We start from the raw sequence: 11,142 nt of genomic DNA, 5'->3' as shown, positions 1-11,142 counted from the left end.
AGACAGAAAGCAGGAAATCACCCCCCCAGGGGGGATGGTCATGCCGCAATCTCTTCTCCTCCATTCTCTCGGGATCTTGGGCACGCACACACACACGCCCGGTGTGAGTTTAAGCCACCGGATCCGGGACGCGAACCGCAGTCGACCACGTGGGAGTCCAGCAACATAGCCATTACGCTAACTGCTGGTCCCCGATTCCATTTTCTTCTAGACGGACAAAAAGGAGATGCGAAATAACTACCTGAAATCTCGCCGCTTTAAGGTGTGTGCTGGGGATCAAGTTTTAGTGTCTGTGGGGTCTCAGAAGTGGCATCTCAGAAGGGCTCTGAGAGCCTTGCAGGCTGGTATGAGGTAGCTCCTGCCACCAGAGGGATGTTGGTCCCGTCTCCCATGGGTGTCCTTAGGTCAGAAGCCCAGCAGACCAGCCAGGCTGGATGGCCCTCAGAGCCACCTCCCACGTGTCTGCACAGCTCCTGTGACATAGCAGCCACGGTCCACAGGGCCGGCAGCACAGGCCTCCATGCCAGCTAGGGGCTTGTGGGTGGGGTGCCTCCACCTCTGCTTTTAAGCCCTCCTGAGGCATTCTGACCCACCTTCCACTGAAGGTAGAGACCCCGCCCCCACGCACCTCACTCTCAGCCCTGGGGTTCCTGTCTCACACACTGTGGTGCCCCTCGGGATTTCAGATGGACCTGCTCTGCCTCCTGCCCTTGGATTTTCTGTACTTGAAATTCGGCGTGAACCCCCTCCTTCGCTTGCCCCGCTGTTTAAAGGTAAGACCAGGGCCAGGCAGTGGTGCGGGAGTAATGCAACTGGACCCACATGGCAAAGTCCTTGGGTTGTGTCCTAAGACCTCCCTGGGCGCACTGTGGGTGTACACATGCTAGCCAAGGCTGGGTGGACTAAGGGGTGAGGACGCCATTGCAGATGGCTTTCTCTCTTGGTGTCCATCTCTCATGGAAGACAGAAACTAAGGAAAACAAAAAAGGTAAGACCAGTGGGCTCCTGGCTCAAGACCTTCAGCTCCTGCATGCTCGGATCCAGCTCTGGCATCTTTTATTTTATTTATTTATTTATTGGAGAGGTTTTTGCTATAGGGCGCGTGCGCTCACCAGACTGACAGAGAGAGAGAGAAAAACAGAAAGCGAGAAATCACCCCGTGGGTGGATGGCCATGCCACAATCCCTTCTCCTCCATTCTCCCCTTGGGATCTTGGGCACACATGCACGTGCGGCCCGTGTGAGTTTAAGCCACCGGGTCCAGGACTTGAACCGTGGTCAACTATATGGGAGTTCAGCGACATAGCCATTATGCTAACTGCTGGTCCCTATTTTTAAATTTTTTGAAAGGTTTTTGCCATGTGGTGTATGTGCTCGCCGGAGAGAAATAGAGACAGAGAGAGGGAAATTGAGAAATCAGCTCCAAGCAGGGATAGCCATGCTGCAAGCCCCTCTCCTCCATTCTTCTCCTGGGATTTTGGGCATGCATGCACATGCGCCTGGCATGATTTTCAAACCATAGGGTCCAGGATCCTAACTATGGTCAGCCATGTGGCGGTCCAGTGCTGTAGCCACTATGCCACCTGTTGGACTCCACGTCTGACATATTAATGTCTGCCTGAGCTGCCTGGGGAGGGAGAGACATGTGCGAGAGGCAGCCTGAAGGGAGCTGCATTTTCTCCGCAGTAAAATTCATTACGATGGCTAGTGCCTCTGTGGCACCCCATGTTAGGTATGATTCCAGGGGCGTTACAAGTGCGTATCCCTCAAGCCCACGACACAAGTGCCGGTATGACCATCACTTTACAAATGGGGACACAGGGGCAAAGAGAAGTTGAGTAACTTGTCCAAGACCACTCAGATAGAAAAGATTTGAACGCAGGCAATCAGTCTCCACCGTCTCTGCATTTAGCCCTTATACAGACTCTCAGGAGAAGGACTTCTGCCTGACGGTAATCTCCTTCTGAAAGACAGGAAAACCAAAGTCCTTGGGTTGTGGAGAGGCTGGATAACCTGCCGAGGTCTCAGGAGGAAGGATCTGGGTTTGAAAGCTCACTGCCCCTTACCAATGTGTGGCTTGGAGAAGTTACCAGACTTTCCCAAGTGCCAATCTCCTGTCAAAGGAGAATAATACATACTCCTATGTAAATAAGGAATAAGGTAATGCATGTATGGTGCCAGTCTTGGACTAGGTGCTCATAAAGGAGAGTAGCTATAGGAGCCAGCAGTGGCATAGTGGTTAAGGCACTGGACTCCCCACATGGCCAACCACAGTTTGAGTCCTGGACCTGGTGGCTTGCTTTCTCACTTACTCTCTCCATCTGGTGAATGCATGTCTCCTAAAGCAAAAATAATAACAATAAATACAATTAAATGAATAATTATTTAAAAATATGATGATGATAATAAGTAAAACTAAATAAATAATTCTTTTTTTTTTTTGAGAGATTTTCACTGTAGGGCGCGTGCGCTCGCCAGACAGACAGAGAGAGACATAGAGACAGAAAGCGAGAAATCACCTCCCAGGGGGGATGGTCATGCCGCAATCCCTTCTCCTCCATTCTCCTCTTGGGATCCTGGGCACGCACGCACACGCACCCGGCGTGAGTTTTAAGCCACCAGGTCTGGGACACGAACCGCAGTCGACTACATGGGAGTCCAGCGACATAGCCATTACGCTAACTGCTGGTTCCTCTAATAAATAATTCTTTTTAAAAAAGAAGAATAGCTCTTATTGTACTTTATTACTATAAATAAGCACTTGAAGACTATAAGGGAAGGTGTTAGGGATGTTATTTCCTTATAAAATTGTTTTATTTATAAGCAAACATTAAAATAGGGTCCTTAACCAGGGACATATGTACCCCTAAAAGTTTCATGATAGAACTGAGAAGGTCTAGGAGGTCCCTAACATTACATGCCAATTCTGAGAACATGATTATATTTAATTTCCCCAAGATGGGTCTTGACTTTCATCAGATTCCTAAATGGACTTTCTGGGCCCTTCCTTTCAAAGGGCTAAGGACCACTGTCCAGCTCTGTCCTCCTTCTGAGGGCTGCAGAGGGGCCCTTCAGTCCTGGCAGCCATGGGGAAGGGTTCAGGGAGGTGAGGGCAGTACACTGCCCGCAGACAGTGGGCTACCCTGAGGCTGGCTCTTCCTCCCAGCACCTGGCCTTCTTCGAGTTCAACAACCGCCTGGAAGCCATTCTCAGCAAAGCCTACGTGTACAGGTGAGACCCCTACACACACACACACACACACACACACACACACACACACACTCCACGTCCACGTCCAGCAGGAACAGAGGGACCAAGACATCCACACTCTACCCCTGCTGCTTCCCCTTCCAAGCTCCCTTGGCCTTCCAGGCTCCATTGCCACTGGGAGCTGCAGGCCAGAAGCCAGGCCTCTTCCTGGCCTGACCGCCTCTTCTCTGAAGGCTGTTTGATTTTTGCAGAACCAGGAATACCCTGATTCCCCCCACTGAGGGAAACGCCTAGATTGGCTCAAGTGGCTCATCAGCATTGCGAGTGAGCTGGATCTCTTCTTGGTCTCAGCTCAGGGAACTGAGGCCCCCGACAGAACGGGCTGGCCTTCTTTTGGGGAACAAGGTTCCTCTCCACATCTCTTGGGGTGGCCTGCCTCCACCTTTGCTCCTTGGCACACTTGTCCCATCCCCGCTGCTCCCCACAGACATGCTTTTCCCTGACCCTTCACTCTCCCAAGCTCATCTGTACAGGCAGCTCTGCTACACCTGTGTCAGTGCCAGTCCCGAATCTTCACAGTGTTCTGGTCAAGCACTGTCATTGCTAACTGGTGTGGTCTCAAAGGAACCCAGCCCCTGGGCGAGTTGCTCTGGCCATGGGGCCCCAACAGTGGGGGAAAGGTCAGCTCATTCTCTGTAGTCCTGGCCCCTGAGGTGAGATGTCACCACCCTCTTGCTGCCGTGTTCCCTTTTCCTGCAGGGTCATCAGGACCACCGCCTACCTGCTCTTCAGCCTGCACGTGAACTCGTGTCTGTATTACTGGGCGTCAGCCTATCAGGGCCTGGGCTCCACTCACTGGGTGTATGATGGCGTGGGAAACAGGTGAGCTGCAGTCCTCTCCTGGGCCATGCCTGGGAGACATACGTCATCTTTATAACCACAGTAAGGAGATGCCCAGGAGGAGTCTCTGCCACCAAGGTGGCCAAGGCCATCTTGCTCCTACGGAGTCACTGACATGATGAAGTTCAAGGGCTATGTCTCCCTGTCTTCACTAAGCTGAGGTTTCCTGAGCACTTGCCACCTCTCAGGGAGGGGGACAGACATGAACAAGACTTGCTAGAAGTATCTTCTCCGCATCCCTGAGACTAGCCAGGTTGGCATCCACTGTACGTATGTCCACTGCTCTGCCCATGGGCGTGGCCACGTGGGAAGGAGGCCATTGTCAACACAGCTGTCAGGCATCACAAACAAGCAAAACCCATTTGCATTCCAGAGAGCTGTCATACACTGGGCCACGCTCGAAGGCCACATAATGACAACAGTAATGGTGACGGGAGCAAGCACTGTGCTCAGGTACCAGCCCTGTTCAAAGCACCGAACATGGTCACTCGTAACAATCACACAGGATAGGAACTAGCGTCAGCGCAATGTGACAGACGAGGTCACAGGTGGGAATTCCCAGGGTCACACGGTTCCTAAGTTAGAGACCTGAGGTCTAAACTCAGGCAGTGTGGCTACAGAGTTGTAACTGTTGTACCATCGGCTTTGATGAGAAAACGAAAGTGCCAGTCCAGTGCCCAGCGTGGGTGGGACAGGTGGTGGTGGGCATGGTCAATTCTACCAAAAGTCACCCCTGCTGCTTCCCCTTCCACCGGGAGCTGGAGGCTCTTCCTGGTCTGACTCCTCTTCTCTGAAGCTGAGTGTGATCTTGGCCTTGCAAGAAGGGACAGAGAACCTGGGGAGAGACAGCTGCGTGAAGAGACTTGGGGGTTTGTAAGATAATGGAATCACGGTGCTGGGAGGAGCTCTGTGTAGCTGGAGTGGGTGTGGCATCTAGAAGTATCTGGAAAGATAGGTAGGACCAGGCTGCCAGGCACTTTCCACAAGGAGTGTAACCCTTGTCCTCTAGAGCTGGACTGCCCAATGCAACAGCTGCTAGCCACCAGGGCCATGAAGCAGTGGGCATGCAGCTGGTGTGACCAGATGTGCTGAGGGTGACATAGACACAGGATTTGGGAGACTTATGATAAAGCATCTAAGCTATCGCTCATTTTTTTTTTAAGTTTATTTATTTATTTCTCCCATGACAGAGGGAGAGAGAGAAAAAGAATCTCCCCACAGGGTCTTGATGCCATGGGTTACCCCCAACTTCGGCCAGCCCCAGATCACAAGCATGTGTGTGCCTGACCCCTCGGGGAGGTCACTGGACTTGAACTGGGAACCTTCCCATGCGGGGTTGCCTCTCAGAGCATCACATTTTACCACTGTGCTACCATCTGGTCCCCTGTTCCTCATTTTTAAAAATAGTGGCCATGTGGGAAATGATCATTTTGATATTTTGTGTTAACTAAATTACATTATTGAAATTAATTTGACCTGTTTCGGTTTACTTTTTAAAAAAGTGTGATGACCATAAATGTTAAAATTACACCTGTGGATCACATCCTATTTTAATTGAGTAGCATTGCTTTAGGCAATGGAGAACCCGCAACAATTGATTTTTGCTATTCTTTATCATATATTATATACATATATATCAAAACGTTCACGGAGGGCTGACCCTGTCACGTAATGGTTAAGGGAGCTGGATCCCATATGGCTGATCATGGTTTGAATCCTGGCCCCAGTGGCTTGAACAGCATAGCAAGCGTGTGTGTGTGTGTGTGTGTGTGTGTGTGTGTGTGTGCACCCCAAATCCCAACATTATGGGGCAATGCAGGAGAAGGGATTGTGATGTGACCATCCCCAACTGGAGCAGGGAGGGCTTCCTCCCTCTCCTGCTTTCTCTCTGTCTCTCTCAAGCACATGTGCCCTTTTGCAATGAAAAAAAAAGTCCATGGAAAAATAGAATTAAACTATGGATTTAGTTTGGTGCAAAACGTCTTAAAATCCATGCATAATTATTTCATAAAATGTGTTTTTCACCCACTTTTTGGAGACCCCCCCTCGCAGAGATAGATATATGTATGTGTGACGTCAAAAAACGTTTGAAGTATGTTTTCCCGATTATAAAAGAAAAGGTCAGAAATATACTCTCCACAATGACTTCTTGGGATTCTAAGATGCAGTTAATTACATGCTACGTCATTGGATCAGTTCAGCTTGTGGGGAGAAAAGTAAATGCTGCATGAAATGCACACGTGGCCTGTGTGATGCATCCCGATTTTAGAGATGGGGAATGTGGGAAAAGCAGGTCGTAAACAAGGAGGTAAAATAACATAAGATTTTGTGTATTTTCTCATCAGATTCTCAAAAGCCATGTAGCTAGACCACCCATATCCTTGTCATTGGTCCTGTGGGATATTTCTAATTTCCGCTGTGGAAAACGCTGCAGTAAGCATCTTTAGATTGGAATCTTTGTCCTCTGCCCTGTTTCCTCATAATAAACTCCTGCAAGGAGGATGGCAGGGCCAAGAGTAAAAACATTTTTATATTTTAAAAAATTTTAATTGATGGATATTTTCTAAGTTTCTTCCTTTCATGAGAGACAGGGACAGAGAGAGACAAACATCTGCCACAGGGGTTCTGCTGTAATTTCCCTACCCCTAGCTAAGGTCTCGGGTATGCACACGCCCGATTGTGTGGATCAAACAGGGACTTCAATGTCCAAAGTCCCACGTAGGCCGAGGGTGGCCCGGGCAGTGAGTTAGCTCTGTTCCACCAAGTGGGCCCAGTGGGTTTTATTTTTGAAAGTAGTTTAAGGTTTACAGAAAAGTCCCTTGGAAAGTGGAGAGCATTCTCATATATAGTAGTCCCCCCTTGTCTGTGGGGCATTCGTTCCAATACCCCCAGTGGATGCTTGGAACTGCCCCACATATACTGTGTCCTTTCTTTCTTTTTTTCCTAAAATAATTATTTTATTTAACCTTATTTATCTGACTAGAGAGGGGTGGAAAGAGAGAGAAAGAAAGAGAGAGAGAAAGTGAGTAAGCCACCAGATCCAGGACTTGAACCACGGTCAGCCACGTGGGAGTCCAGCGCCTTTAACCACCACACAACCTGTTCTTTCAAGATAACTACTAACTGTCTAGTGCATGGGTGGTGTAGACAGTGTGGGTCTACGCTGGCTAGAGGGCGGATTCACATCCTGGGCACAGAGGGCCTGCATGGCACGAGATTTCAGCACGCTGATCAGAATAGCACACGGTTTAAAACGTAGGAATTGTTAGGGCCAGCAGGTGGCATAGTAGTTATGTTGTTGGACTCCCACATAACCAGCTGTGGTTTGAGTCCCGGACCTGGTGGCTTGAAACTTTCATCGCTGCGCTTGTGTGCATGCCCAAGATCCCGGGAGGAGAATGGAGGAGAAGAGACTGTGGTGTGGCCATGCCCCCTGAGTGGTGGTTTCTCACTTTCCCTCTCATTGCTTCTGTCTTTCTCTCTCTCCAGCAAGTGCATGCGCCCTATGGCAAAAATCTCTTTAATGAATTGTTTATTTCTGGAACTTTCTAGTTAATACTTTTGGACCATGGTTGACCGTGGGTAACTGAGACTGTGGAAAGTGAAACAACAGTCAAGGGGACTTCTGTATATACTGTCTGTCTCTCTCACTTTTTATTTTTTAAAACATTTTTGTCATAGGGCACATGAACTCGCTAGAGAGAGAAAGAAAAAGATGCAGAGAGAGGGAAAATAGGAATTACCCCCCACACACACAGTCTAGGGTGGATGGCCATGCCATAGTCCCTTCTCCTTCATCCTCTGGGATTTTGGGCATACACACACATGCAGCTGTTGTGTTTCTCATACCACCAGGTCTGGGACTCGAATCACAGTCGGCTGTGTGAGATCTAGCACCTAAACCACCATGCCACTTGCTGGCCCTACCCTCTCACTTTTAAGACTGGTTGGTATGGAAACTACCCCATTAATGCTCTCTCCTTCACCTTGTCAAGCCTTAAGCAAGACAGCGACCAGAGGGTCAGGCTTCCACAGAGATGGCCTTCATGCTGATGGGGATGGACCGGCAGGAAGCAGTGGACAGCCAGTTAGGGGGCGCTGGTACATCACACAGAATAGCAAACATCAGGATAAAGGGTTCGCTTGATTTGAGGGGTGGGAGGGCAGCATGTGGAGAAGTGGCAGCAAGGGGCCAAGCCCAGGGCTGAGCCTGGGGATTTAGGGCAAAGGCTTTTGGGACAAGGAGGCCCAGTTGTGACTTCTGGAGCAGCCACTTCCCAGCAGTGGGTAGATGATTTCTCTGTTTTGGGGCCTTAGTTTCTTCACCTGCACAAAGAGACTAAAAATGGGATTCACACTCTAAAGAGGTCATTGTGAGGACTAGGTGCGATTGGGTTGTCGGAAAAGTCGTGGCACATTTTTAAGTAAGTCTCTGCCCCAGGGTCAGGCCACAGTGGACACTTGGTCTGCCACAGTGGTGCACAGGAGGGGGAAGGAGGAGTCCCATGGTGAGTCAGTCACCTGAGGTGGGCCCTGCCTCGCCCTGGGCTGTGCCCACTCGTGACGTAAGTTGCTTGCAGTCCAGCCGTTAGCCCTCTGTCTGCCCAGCTGGCGCCAGTACAGGTGGGCCACTGGTGCCCAGGGAGGCTTCCCCATAGTGTGGTTATTCGCTCACGATGTCCTCCATGTGTATGCCTCACCCTTGCCACCAAGGCCAGGGCTGTTGCTCACTGCGATGGGCCTATGGTCTGAGGGGTCAGCTTTATAGAGATGTTCTGGGGTCCAGGGCAGCCCATGAGGGGAATTCCTGACATCCGCTGTGGATGGGGAGCTTGGGGGTTGGGGTCTAGACCTAACCCCCTCCTACATCACCAGGGCCCCCCCCCCTCCTCTGCTGACCCATCCACAGCCCTACTCCTGAGCCCGTGACGAGACCCTTCATTCATTCATCAGCTCTTTCACTCATTTAAATCCCTCACAAAGGGGCAAAAGGGGACTCAAAGTCCCCTTCTGTGCAAAGGGGAGAATGCAAGTTCTGCTCTGTGACCTTGGGTAAGGCCCTTACCCTGTTTATTTATTTATTTTTTAATTTGCTGTAAGGACACATACGCTCCCCAGAGAGAGGGAAAGTGAGAAACCATCCCCTGGAGCAGGAATCGTGGTCCCTTCTCCTTCATTCCGCTCTTGGCGTTTCAGGCATTTGCTCACACATAGCCAGTATGTTTTTCAAGCTGCTGGTTCTGGGACTTGAGCTGTGCTGTTGGCCATGTGGCATCCAACTGCCTTGACTACTGTGCCACCAGCTGGCACGGCCCTCACCCTGTGAGACTGTTCTGTCGTCTACGAAACGGGGGTAGTATTACATCCCCATTTCTTATAAAGAGTAATAAGGTCATATGTGCACCGCATCCCGCCTCATCCTAGTATGGGAAACCACCAGGCCGGGAAAGGAGTTGATAACCTGGGTCCAGAGATAGCAGAGGCTCACACTTCCCCTGGAAATTGGAGATGAACTGGCTTTTCTAGGGAAAGGGTCCCAGCGTTCCTTAGATTTTTTAAAAGAGTTTGTACCCCACTAAACCAAGAACTCACCTCCCTGGGGCTGGGCCTGGTGCACCTGTCACTGGGCAGCCTTGGAAATGAATGGCAAGCAGGGACAGGGGACAGCTGTCTGGGGCCTCCTCCTGCAGGGCTTCTGCAGGGGCAGAAGTGGCTCTTGTGTCTCAGCAGGAGGAGGGGCACACTTTCTTGGCAGTGGTGCTCGCTCATGGATTCCTGCAGGGATCCCCAACACGTGAACCAAGTGCATGTCGTGCTGGAGGATCCTTCAAGAAGTCCAGCAGCATGAATACTAACTGCCACTTGCTACCACTGGCTGAGTGCCTGCTGTGTGCCAGGGCTTGAGAGCCCACTGCCCACACCTGCTGGCTCCTCCACCCTGCTCCAGGCTTTCCTGCCCTCTGCCCAGCCTGGGGTATGAGGGTCCCCACAGATCCGGCAGCTTGGAAGACACAAGGACTTTAGGAAGGTCCTTGAGATGCGCTATGCGAATGGAAGGTCCTGGGCAGACGGTGGGGGGGGGAAGCGGGAGCCTGGGGGACATCACTCGTGGTCTTCTCTGTTGGTGGCCCAGCAGCATAAACACCCAACCCCAGACAGCCTAGCGTTTGGAGGACCTGGTAGCCCCACCCGCAAAAGCTGCTCCGTGAGCCCTCTGGTGGTCAGGACAGGTATGACATGAAGTTGACCAGGTAGTCAGTCTCCTGTTCTCTTGACACCTCAGGCAACAGGTGAAAATGAGGCATGGGGGCCCCTGCCCAGGTCCTGCAGCTAGTCGGAGGCAGAGCCCCACCACCACACTCCCTAGCAACCCCTGCTTCCGCATCCTGCATTCATTGCGTGTTACTTGCCTGTCCCCATAAACCAGCATGCTCTTTGAAGACATGAGTGCGTCTGCTGTTTGCCTCTACAGGCGGGTGGCAGGTGCCAGCGACAGAGAGGGACTTGACAGCTGGCATGCTGAGAGCCCACATGTGCTTATGCTCCTCTAGCTCCTCATTTTGCCCTCAGGGTCTCCTGTGAAAGAGGTTCTATTGCTGTCCCCATTTTATGGTGATCGGGGCTTGGAGAGACAGCCATTTGTTCAAGTTACACAGCTGGGAAGTGGCAGAGCTGGGATTGGGCCGAGGCATTCTGGCTCCAGTGCCCACATCCCACCTATGGTACTGCACAAATCACTGGCAAATGGAGCCCAGGAATGAGCAGGAACGTGGCTGGTATTGCCCAGTCTCTGGGCCCTGCTGACCTCACCCTTTGCTGACCCCTGAGAGGGCTTGGCCTGAAGCCATGGACAGAGGCATGAGGGACCCTTGCTGCTTCATGACAATCAGACAAACTTGGTGTCTTGTTCTGTTTGAAGCTGTGAGAACAAAATACCTGAGACTGGGTAATTTATGAAGAACAGCAACGTATTTCTTACAGTTCTGGAGACTGGAAAGCCCTAGATTCAGGAACTTAGCTAATGACCACAGGC

This window comes from Tupaia chinensis, unplaced genomic scaffold (assembly GCF_000334495.1).
Source record: "Tupaia chinensis unplaced genomic scaffold, TupChi_1.0 Scaffold000235_1, whole genome shotgun sequence".
Lineage (NCBI taxonomy): Eukaryota > Metazoa > Chordata > Mammalia > Scandentia > Tupaiidae > Tupaia > Tupaia belangeri.
Note: the sequence above shows the minus strand (reverse complement) of the source record.